The sequence below is a fragment of the Pipra filicauda genome, unplaced genomic scaffold, assembly GCF_003945595.2.
Source record: "Pipra filicauda isolate LSUMZ 115617 unplaced genomic scaffold, ASM394559v2 scaffold103_size3290846_pilon, whole genome shotgun sequence".
In the NCBI taxonomy this organism is placed as follows: domain Eukaryota; kingdom Metazoa; phylum Chordata; class Aves; order Passeriformes; family Pipridae; genus Pipra; species Pipra filicauda.
Window position 1 is genome coordinate 1,923,881 of NW_024103474.1, and position 13,322 is coordinate 1,937,202.

The 13,322-nt window shown below is 50.5% G+C and overlaps 1 long non-coding RNA gene across 2 annotated transcripts; it reads left to right on the plus strand.

Moving 5' to 3' along the window:
- Window positions 1-1,136: 1,136 nt before the first annotated feature.
- LOC113992059 lies at window positions 1,137-6,689 on the plus strand. 2 transcript variants are annotated; one of them, XR_005562681.1, is made up of 5 exons: window positions 1,137-1,316; window positions 2,184-2,994; window positions 4,701-4,797; window positions 5,706-6,046; window positions 6,634-6,689. It is a non-coding gene; the product is annotated as an uncharacterized LOC113992059 (long non-coding RNA). The 2 variants fall into 2 exon arrangements; XR_003542135.2 differs by lacking the exon at window positions 6,634-6,689 and having other exon boundaries at window positions 5,706-6,414.
- The last annotated feature ends 6,633 nt before the right edge of the window (window positions 6,690-13,322 follow it).

A 13,322-nucleotide genomic window follows, 5' to 3' on the forward strand; every position in this document is an offset into this window, starting at 1 on the left:
GCTTCTGGAAGGGTAAAAAGCTGTTGATGGAGCGTTGCTTGATTGAAGAGGCTGAGGATGGTGCCTGACTTCCTGCATCCACATCCTGGGAAAGCAGCTGGAAATTGATCCTGCTTCGGTCATCCACTGATGAGCTAATTTTTAACACCAAGCATGTGAGTATAAAAGGGATTAAACGTAAGTTTAAGAGCTTTAATCACATAAAAAGGAGGTGGTCACAGTGTTTTTGTAAGGAGTTGTTTCAAATGCCCTTTGTGAGTGCTGAGGTTCATCTTATTTTGAGGGGTAGAAACAGGAGTATAGAAACAGACTCTTCTGTGATGCAAAACTGCTGCTTGTTTCACAGTTTTGCATAGTTCATTTTGATGAACAGACTCTTAATTCAGTTTAACTCAGGCTCATTTCTCCCCCTGCTCTCCCTATGCAATGTAATCCCATTTTGTGTCTAGGTTACTGGCAACCAGTATATCAAGCTCTAGCCAAGCATATATTAAAATAAAGCTGCAATCTGCTGAAAAACAGGTTTTAAGATGGAAACAAATAATTAGAAACACACAAATTAGTGTCTGTCTGACAACAGGTTGAGCTCTGCACAGATTTAAACAAAGCTGTAATGGCAGGATGTGAGCGATTCAAACCGGAGGCAGTGGCTGAGCGTTGACTTTAATGGGTCAAGTGGAAAAGATGTGGGGAAGGAGCAAACCCGGGTGGGTTTGGCTGGGGCTGAGCACCCAGAACTGAGAGACAAAATAGCAACACACGGGGCCTTTGAGTAACTCGTGGCCTTTCAAGGACCAAGGCCTTGGATGAAGCAGGAGCCTTGGCTGATTGTTAGAGTTGCAGCTGCTGCTGCTGCCTCTGGCACTGGTCCTTCCCCTCTGCCGACTGCCTGCACTGGTGCGTGTTCACTGGGCAGTGGTGAAGGTGTGGAAGCACTTTCTGTGGTTTTGTACCTTTGCTGTGGGTGGTTTTTCTGCCCGCAGGCTCCCGCGGTCTGGCAGCACCCCAAGGCCAGGCTGGGTGAGCCCTGCCCGTGCCCCCTCAGCTGGGCGAGGGACAGCAGGGCCCCTGCGGAGCTTTCCAGCAGCTGTTGGGAGCAATTCAGTTAAATACTCTTTTCCTCTCATTCTCAGGGGCATCTCACCGCTGGAATAGCAGTGCTCCAGTTCCTCGGGGAGCCTGTGAGCAGCAAGTCAGCCAGCAGCATGGATCGTTCTTCTGCACCCATTGTTATGGAAATTGCCTTAGAGACAGTTGCTCCAGCAAACATTTTTAGAAGCTTGAGTGAGATGTGCAACAGGAAAACTAAGCTGGAGGTGAGGAAAACCCCCCTCCAGGCTCCCAGCACTGCCCCTTCCTCCAGTGGCATAGTGGAGCCTTAGTGGCTCTCTTGGATGAGATGGCATTTAGGGTGTTTCTTTGCCTGGTAAGGCAGGGAGAAAGAACCTCTGGAGGAGAAGCCCCTTCTGCGTCAGTCTCCAAGGAAACCCTTGGTGTTGCGTGGCTCAGCCTTCTTTGCACGCCTGGAGTTTTGGCAGTGGCTCACACATCCCAGACTTGTGCCTGAATCATACATCCATGCTTTCATCTGCCAGTGGCATTTCATAAGTGCAAAATTTAGGCAAATTGTGGGGTTTTCCTGCCCCTTTGAGATGCCACTTTATCTCAAAGATACTCACAGTTGGACTGGTGTGCAGGAGAAGAGATGTCCTCCCACAGGCTCGAGAGAAACTAGCCCTATCTCTGTTTTGAATGCATATTCCTCACCATTGAGTCTGAAAGGAGAAGCCTCCTAATGCTCCCACACCTCCCATATTCCTGAGAGCAAGCCTGGGAGCTGTGGTGGTTATGGGGAAGCTTGGGCAGCAGGTGCTTCCAGGTCTGCTACCACCAGCCTGGTTGCAGTGCCTGAACCAGAGCAGGTCACACTGAGCTGCTGGGGAAGAGGAGCTGTCTCTGCCCACTGCCTGGTGACAAGTGGGGGGAGGAGAGGAGAGCAAGTCACTACCCCACAAGTTTCCAAGCCCCCTCCAGGTTAGGGCTGGACACCCACCCGGGCAGTTTCACTGCTCACCCCCCATTTGTGCTGAAATACCCAGCCCTCTCATCTCAGTTTTGACCCAAAGAAATCATCTCATCTCAGTTAACTAAAAGCAATTACAATTAAGGCTTGCTTCTCTCAGGTTTGCTCATGCTCATCACCACTGCCTGTCATGGAGCTGGACCAGATCTCCAGCCCGTGCCCAGGAGCTTTGAGCAGCCTCAGCTGATGGAAGGGAAAAGCACGGATCCAGTGACCTTTGCTTGCATAACTGCTGCCCACAGTCCCTGCCTGACATTTGAGGAGTGGCCGTGAGTGCTGGAGGGGGTGCACGGTGATGGGGTGCTGGGCAAGGCAGGTGAACCTCATCCTTGCTGGCAGAGTGCCAGGCTGAGCCCTGACCCTTCCTTTCTCTTTCTGGAAGTCACAGTGGACTCTCACGGCGGTGTCTCACCAGGAACCAAGGACAAGAAACGTCCCCCCAGCTCTTTGCTGGCAAGGCAGAGGGATTGACCACAGTTTGTCTATTCCCAGGGCTGTTTTGCTGCCCACAGCAATGGAGCCAGAGCAGAGTGGAGTGTGTTTGGCTCTGTGGAATGTTGTGTCACTCACTGCAGGTGCCATGGGACTGAGCAAGAGGGAGCTCACAGGCTGGAGCTGGGAGGGGACCCTGTCATCCCAATGGAGATGCCGGCAGTCATGAGGTGGTGGCAAGATGCCACCAAACAGCCCAGGCCACACTGGCCTGCCAGGTCCCCAGTTTCAGCCTGGCTGCTCCTCAGCATCCCCCTGGCAGTGCCTGGGGTGGGGAAGGACGACTCCATCCCATCCCAGGCCTGCCTCCTCTGGCTTTTCCAAGCTGGTATTGATGCCTCCAGGCACTTCCTGCAGGACCACGGTGCCAGGTGCTGCAGATGCTGTTGAAGCTGCTGAGCATCCTGACCTTCACACTGGTGAGTTGTCCAGCTTTGCAGCCAGTACAGCTGAAGGGGTATCTTTCTCCCTGAACCTTGGAGACTCTTTATGCCAGGGATCCTCGGTGTTGCCAACCCCCAAAGCTCAACAGCCAGAAGCACGAGCTCAGAATAAGCCCCCAAGTTTCCTTTAATAAAGGACATTTCAGGGGAGGATGAGGAAGGGTAATTCTTTGTATTTTGCATTCTGAGCCGTTTGTGCTTATTTTACCTCCTGTGGTACTTTATCTGTTGCACTTGTGCTGGCTGGAAGCTCCCTTTTATTTTGTTTTGTTTGCATTTAATGTGAAAACTGAGCTTTTTGGGGCAAGAAGCTGAAGCTTGGCCACAGGAACTGAGCCCTGGGCTGTGCCTGACTATGAAAGTCAGATGCCTTTGCTGGACATCTGGCTGCTTTAGCTACAGATATCAGGGAAGAGCACTTTAATATTTATCCTGAGCTAAAAAAACAAGTAGAATGGAGAAAAATATACAAAGTAGGCCATGAAAACAGGGTTTGGGAACATCTGAGATCCGCTCCTAATTAATAGCAGTTCCCATCCCAGAAATCATACCATTCAGCAAAAGTTAATCATCTTTGCTCATACATACAATACACTTCAAGAGAGAATGACTCACCCTCATTGAAATGTCTAATGTTATGAAATCCAGTGTGACTGATGTAACAGACCCGGCTGAGCTCTCCAAATTGGCCGGCAGCACCACGGCAGAGCGGGCTGTGTGTGAGCTGACTTCATTGAGTTCTGCTTGTTTGCACCCAGGATGGATTTTCCCTTTACTTACTAGAACAGACTCATGGCAAAGGACCCAAGAAGGATGTGGGAGGGCAGGTGAGTGGGGCAGGAGGGGCTGGCATTGCCAAGCCCCTGCAGTCCTCACTTCCCACCCTGGAGCTGCCTGTCCCCACTCTTGGGAGCCCACGAAGCACAGAGGCCCCGATCCTGCAAATATCTGGGCACCCACGTAATTCACAGCTCATTGGGGTGCCTGGGACCAGCACTTTAATAACATCGCTCTGCATACTTAACCATTCGCAGGCCTGGGGATTTATTCTTCCCTGCTTGGTTCAGAGAGGAATGTAGGTTGAATTCAGCATTAAGATTCTGCATTGATATCAGCCGTTCCCTCTTAAATTAAATATTATTACCTGCAAACATTTCCTTTTAGCACTGGGAGCCGTTTGCTTGGTGTACTTTGTTTAAATGTCACCATATGAATTACTGAAAGTAATTTAAATATTTAAAGACATATACTGCAAGTCTAATTTTATTTTGAAATCCCGAGCCAGGCTTGCAGCTGATGCAGCAGATAACAGCTCAGCCTGGCACCCCTGGTTCCTGGCCCAGTTCTTTAAATTAATAATTTGCATTTTCCAACACCTTTCACCCGACAAGTCTGGACTCTGAGATTCTTTTTCTCCAGCCAGATTTTCTTCTCTCTTTGAGGCCCTGCAGCCCCTCTAGGATGGGTGTGAGTCCCTTGGCAGATTCTCTCCCATCCACCCGTCCACCTTGGCCTCCCTTCAGGGGCATCTGCTCCATAGGGCAAACTCTGGGAGAGATAACATCAGAAATGCCAGGGCCCCAGCAGAAGAGACAGAATTGCTCTTGTATTTCATGTTTTCCAACTAGAGAAGATCTCTCTCCTGACACAACCTTTTCATCTCTTGTTATCTTTATGAACAGCTTAAAAAAAAAAAGTACCATTTCTGGCATGCTGGGCCCACTGCTGAAGAGCTGTTCCTCTTCCACCTCCTTCACCTGCTGGGATGAAAAGCTACAGGTAATGCTGGGGAGTAAATGAAAGGCTTTCCATGAGGAAATAAGCTAAAACAGTAAACAAAATTCTGATTCTGAAAAGCAAAACAGCTGAAGTTGTCACCAGGAAAACATGGTGATGAAACACTCTGGTCCTCGGAAATTACCCTACATGCTGTTGGAAAATACCTTCTGACTCAACCGGCTCAGTGTGTCTGGTGCCACTGTGCTAATAGCTTTTACCTGACCTGGATAGCCCAGGTTTTCAAGGAAAGAATCTTCTCCATGAGAAATGTCACCACCAGACCCAAGCCTTCCTGAGAAAAGCCTGGGTTAGGTGGATGCTGGGATTTCTCCCACTCCTGGGAGCAGCCTACCCTGAGGAGCTGTGTTCCCACCACTGGGCAGCTGATCTGTGGGGCTGGGGCTGGCTCTGCTCTGATCTCCCACCTCTGCTGCCACCGCAGGTGGGTCTCCTAATGCGAGGTCCAAGTTGCCTTTTAATCATGCTGCAGGCATCTCCCTGGAACATTCCTCTTGCCTGCTGCCCCGCCTGCCCTTCTCCCTCCAGAGAGGAGTCTGGCTTCTTACGCAAAGCCGGTGACTCATTCCCCAGGATGTCTTTGCTTAAAAGTTGCCTGGTCACCTCTTTCTCTGGTCGCTGCTTCCTTGCTTGTCAAATCCTGAGTGAATGAACGGTGACACGCAGGCACAATGCACACAGGGGCTGAGATGGCACAAGCTGCTGCAGGATCCCCCTTTCCTTGTGCCCTGTGTGTACCCAGGACAGTGTCCCCCCTCTGTTGTGGGCAGTGGTCAGAAGGAAAGCAACATATATCTCTGAGCCTATCCTTTTCTCCAGGCTCCACCACTTGAGCTATTAAATGCCCTGAGCTCTCCCTGCTCCCTTGGCTTTGTGCATTTTTTTTTTAGAGTTGTGCTGCCATGAAGAGGGACTCTGATGGGCAAAGAGGAGCTTCGTGAAGTGCAACAAGGGGAAGTACGAACTCCTGCCACTGGGGAGGAATAACCCCACTCATCAGTACACACTGGGGTCCAACCAGCTGGAGAAGAACTTTGCAGGTAAAGACCTGAGGGGTCCTGGTGGACAACAAGCTGACCATGAGCCAGAGGTGCATTCTCAAAGCCAGCAACATCATGGCCTGGATTAGGAAGAGTGTTGCCAGCAGGGCAAGGGAGAAGAAGGAAGAAGGTTTTGATTCATCCTTTGTGACCAAGAACTGCTGCCACTGGTGGAAACAGGACTGGCACCTGTGAGTGTTTCAGATATTTCTTGCCAACTCTTAGGTCCAGCAAAGTGTTGCATGAAGGAACTTTTAACCCCATTTCAAGGATTGGGAAGCAGGACACAGACAGAGGGAAGGGATCTGCCCAGTGTCACATCATTAAGCCAGTGGTGGGTTGGGAAGGCACCAGACCCTTGTGTGAGACCTGGTTCAGTTCCCTCTGTATTGGGTCATGTTCTATCAGGTCATATATGTGTATCCAAGAGTTGTGAGTGTATCCAAGAGTGTCAAACTGTCTGGACCAGTGATCAGCAGGGATTGCTGAATGAGTTCACAGAAAATTGTAACGTTGTTAAATACATTAAACAAACAAACAAAAAAAGGCAAATCAAAAAGAGATTGACCCAAGAGATGCTTTGTGTTCAAAATAAAGCCCTGTTCCCTGGAAACTATACTTTTTTGGGAAAAAGAGTGGGGTTCAGCTGAAATTACTAACACTGGGAGGAAATCAGAAGTTGTTTTCCAGTGCTCTGAAAGAGGAACCAACCCGTTGCTCCCGAAATGCTTCACGGAAATGGTTTCTTGGGGTTTGTTCAGTTTTATTTTAATTGCAGTGAGGAGTTGCAAAACCAGAGGATTTAGTGCAAGGAAAAAAACCTCATGAACTGGAGCATCTTCGCAGATGACCAGGAGAACTTCTCCACGAAAGAGTAGTGCTGCCACAGCACAGGTGGTGAAACCTCAAAGTGGGGCAGGAGCCTGTCCGTTCCTAGTCATCAAATACACCCAAACCAGAAGAACTACACGAATGAAAAGCAATGTTTTGGGGACACACACGGGCTGGGAGACCTGCCCTGCTCACTGGAATAAAAGGATACAAGCAATAATTGACTTTAAAGCTGCCCATAGTGAGAAGCAGCAGCACAGTGCAACCTGCTGCCCCAGGACCTGTGTTGGCTGCGGGTTTAACTGGTGCACTTTGGAGTTTTGCTGATAGCCAGGGATGTGGGGCACTGCCACGGTGCTGAGGCTGCCTCTGATCTGCCACGGGGTAAATCCCAGGCAGTGCTGCCAAAGCCACTGGGACTGCCCTGGCTCCACCACAGTGGGGCTGAGCTGGGATGCCTCACCCCTTCAGCGGTGGGGAGAAGGCCTGGCAGGGTTTGCATTTCAGAGGAGCACCCAGAAACCCAGGTGCCTCCCAGAACCAGGCTGAGGAGCAGTGAACACCCAGCTCCATGTGGGGAGAAACCTGTATTGGCCCTGCTTGAAATCAGACCCAGCAACACAGTGAAGAGGGAGCCAAAGCCTGGTAAAGTCATCATGTCTCCTCTCATCTTCTTTAACCTTCTCCCACCAGGGACAGGCTGGGTGCTGGAGAGGCCAGGCAGCACCTTTCCTGGGAGACTCTGCACTCCCTGCACCCAGCCCAGGTCTTCATCATCCAGCTGCTTCCCCTGCCCCAAGCCAGCATCCCAGCAGGTAGAGATGGGCAAGGGACACAGAGCTCATCCCCCAGGCACGTAGGGGAGAAGCTGGGTTGGGGACACAGAGCTGGGTGCAGCCTGCACCCTCCCTGCTCCTTGACAGCCCTTCCTGGTGGGTGGCGAAGCTGCTTTCACAATGGTTTCCTGTGAAAAGCCTGCACCAGGAAGCTCCCCACTTAGGCTCCTTGAAAAAAAAAAATATTTCTCTGCAGGAAATTGCTTCTTGAAAAACAGCCTGGCCGCCTGGAAGAAGCTGCTGAGGAACTGACGTGTGCAGGGGGAGGGCGGGCAAGGATCTTCAATCTACAGAGCCCAGAGAGCACCAACAGGGCCTGCACTCCATGTCTTGGGCCATCCTGCTCTTGCCTGGCTCTTTTCTGAGAAGGAAGGGCTTTTTTGGCCTACAAAAGCAGGAATGATTATAAATAAGGTATGTAGGTATGTATTCAACTCCATGCTGTGCAGTCTGCATCCAGTACATGCCTGAGACGGACTTGAGAGGAGATGTTATTGGTTTTTAAGTCACACAAATATCCTGTCCTGCTCCATCATTGCAGTGGCAGACTCTGGAGGGTCCAATGCCAAAGAGAGCATCAGAGCTGCCAACTCCTCTGGTCCTCTGTGGGGGAGGATTTTGTAAGGCTGGTGACACATGGCTTCCAGACCTGCTCATTTAAACCTCATTGCTAAAAGGATAAATAATCTTAAATATTCTCCAGAGTTCTTCCTCTGGAAAGAGCCTGGAGCCCAGGAAGCAGAGGCAGGGAATGGAAGTGGTTGTTGCTCAAGGATGTTTTCCCAGTTTAATTAGATTGGAGCTGCCCTCCCTTGATGTCAGAGCCCTTGGAGGCTCTTGGCTTCTGCTGAAACAAGAGCCCCCTTTCTGGGTTTTGTAGAAAGCATGGAGACCTCATGAGTCTTCATGTAACCAGCTATTCCTTACAAAGCATTGTGAGAAAAGCTGGGCCAATATTACCCAGAAAAATCACTTTTGGCTTTACAGATTGGATTTTTTTGCATGAAGGTGGAAGCACAGCCCTTTCTGTAAAAATTCAGGGGTTTCCTCAAACCCTGAAGATGGAGCCAGACTTTTCTTGTGTGCCCAGGGAAGGCAATGGGAACAAATTGAAGCGTGGGAAATGGCAGTTCACTTTTTCTCTGTGAGGGTGGTCAAATACCGCATCAGGTTGCCCAGAGAAGCTGTGGGGTGTCCATTATTTGGAGATACTGGGATACCCAGCTGGGATGAGGTACCTGCTCTAACAGGCACTGCTGTGAGACATGGGCTGGACTGGACACTCCTCAGAGGGACCTCCAGCCTCAGCCCCTCTGAGCTGCTGTGACCACTATGAGATGACAACAGCCCCTGGCTGCCCAGACACTGCACATGCCCTCTGGCTTTTGCACAGGAGGGGCTGGTTTGCTTCTTCTGCAGGAACATGCCAGAGAACAATTTAGCTGTCTTTGGAGCAGAATTCAGTGACACATTGACTTGAAAGGCTCCAGCTGTGCAGCAAAAGTGCATCTCAGACTGGCAAATGTTGTCCATTTAATAGAGAAAAAGCGGCAGCACCCCAGGACCTGGAGATGCCGGTTCCACGCGCTTGTGGCTGCCTTGTGCTTCACAAGATGCTCCATGAAGGTTTCTCCTTGTGGGGGTTCTTGCCCAGCCTTCATCCATCTGCTGTACTGGGGCAGCAGGGCAGAAGGTCTTTGCCAGGGCTCAGCAGTCTCACAGGATGGAGCCCGATGGAGACTTTTCCCTGAAGTGGGGCTGCGTTGGGAAGGGTGAATCTGTTCCCATGGCTGAGTTGGATGCCTGCAGTGTCAGAGCTGGTGCTCCACAGGGCTGGGTTGCCGCAGACAGGGGACCTGGACCCTCCTGCTGAGCATTTGTGGGTGAAGGGCTTCGCCAGGCCAAAGTCATCTGACACTTTTCCCGGGGGTGGGTGAAGCTAATGAGTCCGGATTAGGCAGTGCGGAGGCTGGGGAGCTGGATTTCTGCTGAATATATATGAAGGCAAATGTAAATTCTAAACTTTCTAGGGAGTATTTTTACCCTGGCTCAGTGTTAACATTGATAAAAATAGTCACAAATTAGTGCAGGAGTAGAAAGTAAAATTGGGGCTTTTTTTTTTCCACTGTTAAAACCATGCATCTGTTCTCTACCAGGAGTTAACCTCTTACATGCATTAATGAAACATGGGGTAAACCATCAACAAGTACCCTCTCCTGACAAAATAACTCCTACTTCAATTCAGTAATTAGGAAGAAAAACTGAAGTTAAACAAAAAGTCTTTTTTTTTTTTTAAGATAGAAAAATGTGCTTCAGTCCTAGAAATTCAGCACTGCAAGAGGATGTTAACATCACTCCAGCCCACCTGCCTGTTTCCCTAGCACCCAAACGCTTGCAAAGGTAATGGGAGGTGCCAGCCCCATTCTGCAGATGGGAAGAGTGCAGTACAGAAAATTGTGATTTCACTCAACGTCACAGAGCGAAGGAGAAGCTGCCCTGCCCTGGCAGCCCACGCTACCTGAGCAAATTCCCAGCTGAAATTCTGCTCACACAACACTGCTTTGAGCTGCTAGTCCAACATTAAACTTCCAGGAAGGAGCTTCCTCTCTTAGTACTGATTGATATTTGGCCACAGGCATCTGAGACGGGTGAAGACTCCTGTTAGAAGGAGCTTAGTAGCTTTATGGATTGATATCTGGGCCACAAATCATACCTGATACCTCTTATTAGATGTAGCAAACAGCTGAGTGAGCAGTGAGAAGGTAAGTCCTGGGAAGGTTTAGCTGCTGCAGCCCAGAGTTGTTGTGGGAGAGGCTGCTTTCACAGCTGAGACTGTAAGGAAAATCCTTTTGGGGTGCAATGTTGTGGAGAAAGTGCATGTTAAAAAGAAACAAAAGCTTTCCAGAGGTTCATTTTTAAGAAGATGTGTGTTAACTTCTGACCAGCTTCTAATTAGCTTTACTCTTCAAATCCTTGGGAACCCCAGCCCTCACCTAAGCTGTAGGTACCCCACTGGGGGGTGTGTGTCTCCTTGGGGTGTGACACCTTCTGCCATTTACTCATATTTTGGCTCCTCCCTTGGCTCAAAGTAGTGTCTGTCACATCCTTGGAAGCGATGCCACCGCAGGGGGTGTCAGGGCCTGGCTTTGGGCAGACATCTGCTAACGATGCACTTCCCTTGTGTTCTGCCATGACTCATGGTCTTTGTTTCTAGAACATCAAAACACGGCCTGTGGGCTCTGCAGTCAGAGAACCTGGGAAAGGAGAGGTGGCGGTGATGGAAACAGGGAATCTGAGATGGCACCTGTGTTGGCAGCGCGGGAGATGGGGACAGATGAAGACAAAAGCAGTGTGAAGCCAAGCCAGCAAGATGTGGCTGTGGGTATGGGGAAGTTGCCTGGTCACTGTGCTGGGCATCAAGTAGAAAGTCTGTTGGAGGAGAGAGTTTTTCCACAGCAGAAAAGCAACCAGAAAGATGCACACAACCCACATTAGAAACTCAGGGCCAGTTGTGGTGGCACAGAACACAGATGATGGCATCCCCAGGCTCCCCAGAGAAGTGGTCATGGCACCAAGCCTGCCAGAGCTCAAAAAGCATTTGACCAGTGCTCTCAGGCTCATGGTGGGATTCTTGGGGTGCTCCTGTGGAGGACTAGGAGTTGAACATGATGATCCCTGTGGGTCCCTTCCAGCTCAGTATATACTATGATTCTATGCAGCCACGTGTAGAGGGTTTATTGCTTTGGGCTGTCCTCGTCACGAGCACTTGGGACTCTTTGGAGCTGAGCAGAAAGCTGCCCATTCATTTCTGGACATGTGCTGATCTTCTGCCTGTCAGCAAAGCCTCCTGCAGGGTGAGACAAACACCACAAAGATCCCTGAGGCCCTGCCAGCCCAGCTGGGCTGAAGGAGGTGCTGATGCCCCTGACCCCAGCCTGCATGCTATGTTTTGGGAAACCTGCTGGAGTCGAGGTCCCTTCTTCTTGGGAGGGGATTCGAGGGAATGCCCAGGACTCTCTGTAGAGGAGAGATCTCTTCTCTGACGGGAGAACACCCCCGCTGGATGTCAGCCCCTGGAGGGATGCAGAGCCTGGCAGGATGGTCCCTTTGGCTTTGGCTGAGGCGCACTTTGGAGCGGCTGACTCCAGAGGGCAGCACGGCGACGGGCTGGCACCGACCGCTGCCCGTGCCCGCCGCCCGCCGCGCTGCCCGCCCTGCCCCTGCCTGATGCGGGCTTGCAGGGAGGAACCAACCAGCATGACCCCTACCCCTGAGGGCCCGGAGAAGGGAGAGGCGAGGGGAAGCTCTTCCTATGTCCCTTAGCTCCTGGCTGGGCAGGCAGAAGATGTCACACAGGCGTTAAGTGACGGTTTTTACTTTCGCCCTCGTCAGGGCGAAATCTGGTCTTGCCTCTGCAGGTGATGTGCCTGGAGCCTGTCCCGAAACTTGTGTGGTTGCTGATGCGACCGCAGAGTGGAGGTGAAACGTTTCTCCTCTGGTTTCACAGGACCGCACGCCGGCGGTTACACCTGCCTCCCTCGCACCACCGAAAACGAGTCCCCGTAAGATTTCTGGGCTGTTTGCAGCACAACAAAGACTTTAGACCCAGATTTAAGTTCTTTGCACAACCCGCTGCCGTTCCCCTTGTGAATTGAAGGTGCTTTGATAAACATTCTGAAAGGTCAGCTATTTTCACTGTGCCTGTGGCTTGCATAAGAACCTCAACATCCTCTGCTGCAAGAGCAGCGTTAGGAACTTCCTACTGCCACACTGAATCACAATAGCTTCCCACAGCAACCAGTGGTAAAAATAAACCGGGCAAGGGGAAGTGGACAGCTTCTGCTGTTCCGCTTTCTCGGGCACACTTGAGTCACACAAAAAAGGCGATGTAGAACAAGGCGTTTATTTTGCTGATGCCAATGAAATCCACGAGCGGTTCAGAGCGTGGCCCCCCTGAAATCACAGGGTGTTTTGCAATGAGATGCTCGTTGTGCTCAAAGTTAAGCATGTGCTCAAGTCTTGAGTCGGTATTTTCACTAGAATCCAGACTTAGGAATTAGACTAAAAGGAGGCAGGGACCCCAGCGCAGCTGAGTGCTGCCTTTGTGCTAAAGGCACGGGAATACAGCCTTCCTGGGATATTTGATGTCTTGAGGGTATATAACGGACCACTGAGGAGACAGTGGCTCCATAATGGTTTCAGTTGTAGATCCTGGCTTTAAGAAGAGCAGATTTTGACCGGATAAAAAGCATCTTCAAATACAATTCAATTTGAAATTTTGCCTTGAGACAATGTCATTTGGACAGCACCGTTTTAAATGATACTACAACTAAGATTTTGTGTGTGTGCACGTGTTTGTTTGCGTGAGGGGGAGTGTTTTAAGAGCAATATCTCTCCTGTTACACAACTTACAGCCCAGATCTTGACATTCAGCCAGCTGAGAAAAAGCCCTGTTGAAACCTAGTCAGGTCGCTGAGCCTGAGAATCTGCTGGTGAGACAGACTCTGACTCTTCCCTTTGTAACAGTGTTGGCTAAGAAAGTTTACAGTAAGTCGCTAAAGACATGAAAATTTTGGGGGGAAAAAAGGAATGGCTCATCTGTCCCAGACCAGGGAGAAGGAACAGTGTCCCCCTCCCATTCATGCCCACGGGAGTTTGGAAAGCAAGGGATTGTAGGATAACCCAGGCGACAAGGGACCACAGGAGGGCTCCAGTCAAACCTCCTGCTGAAAGCTGGGTCAGCCCTGAGGTCAGACCAGGTTACTTGGGGATGTGCCGAGCTGGAACTCGGCATGGATGG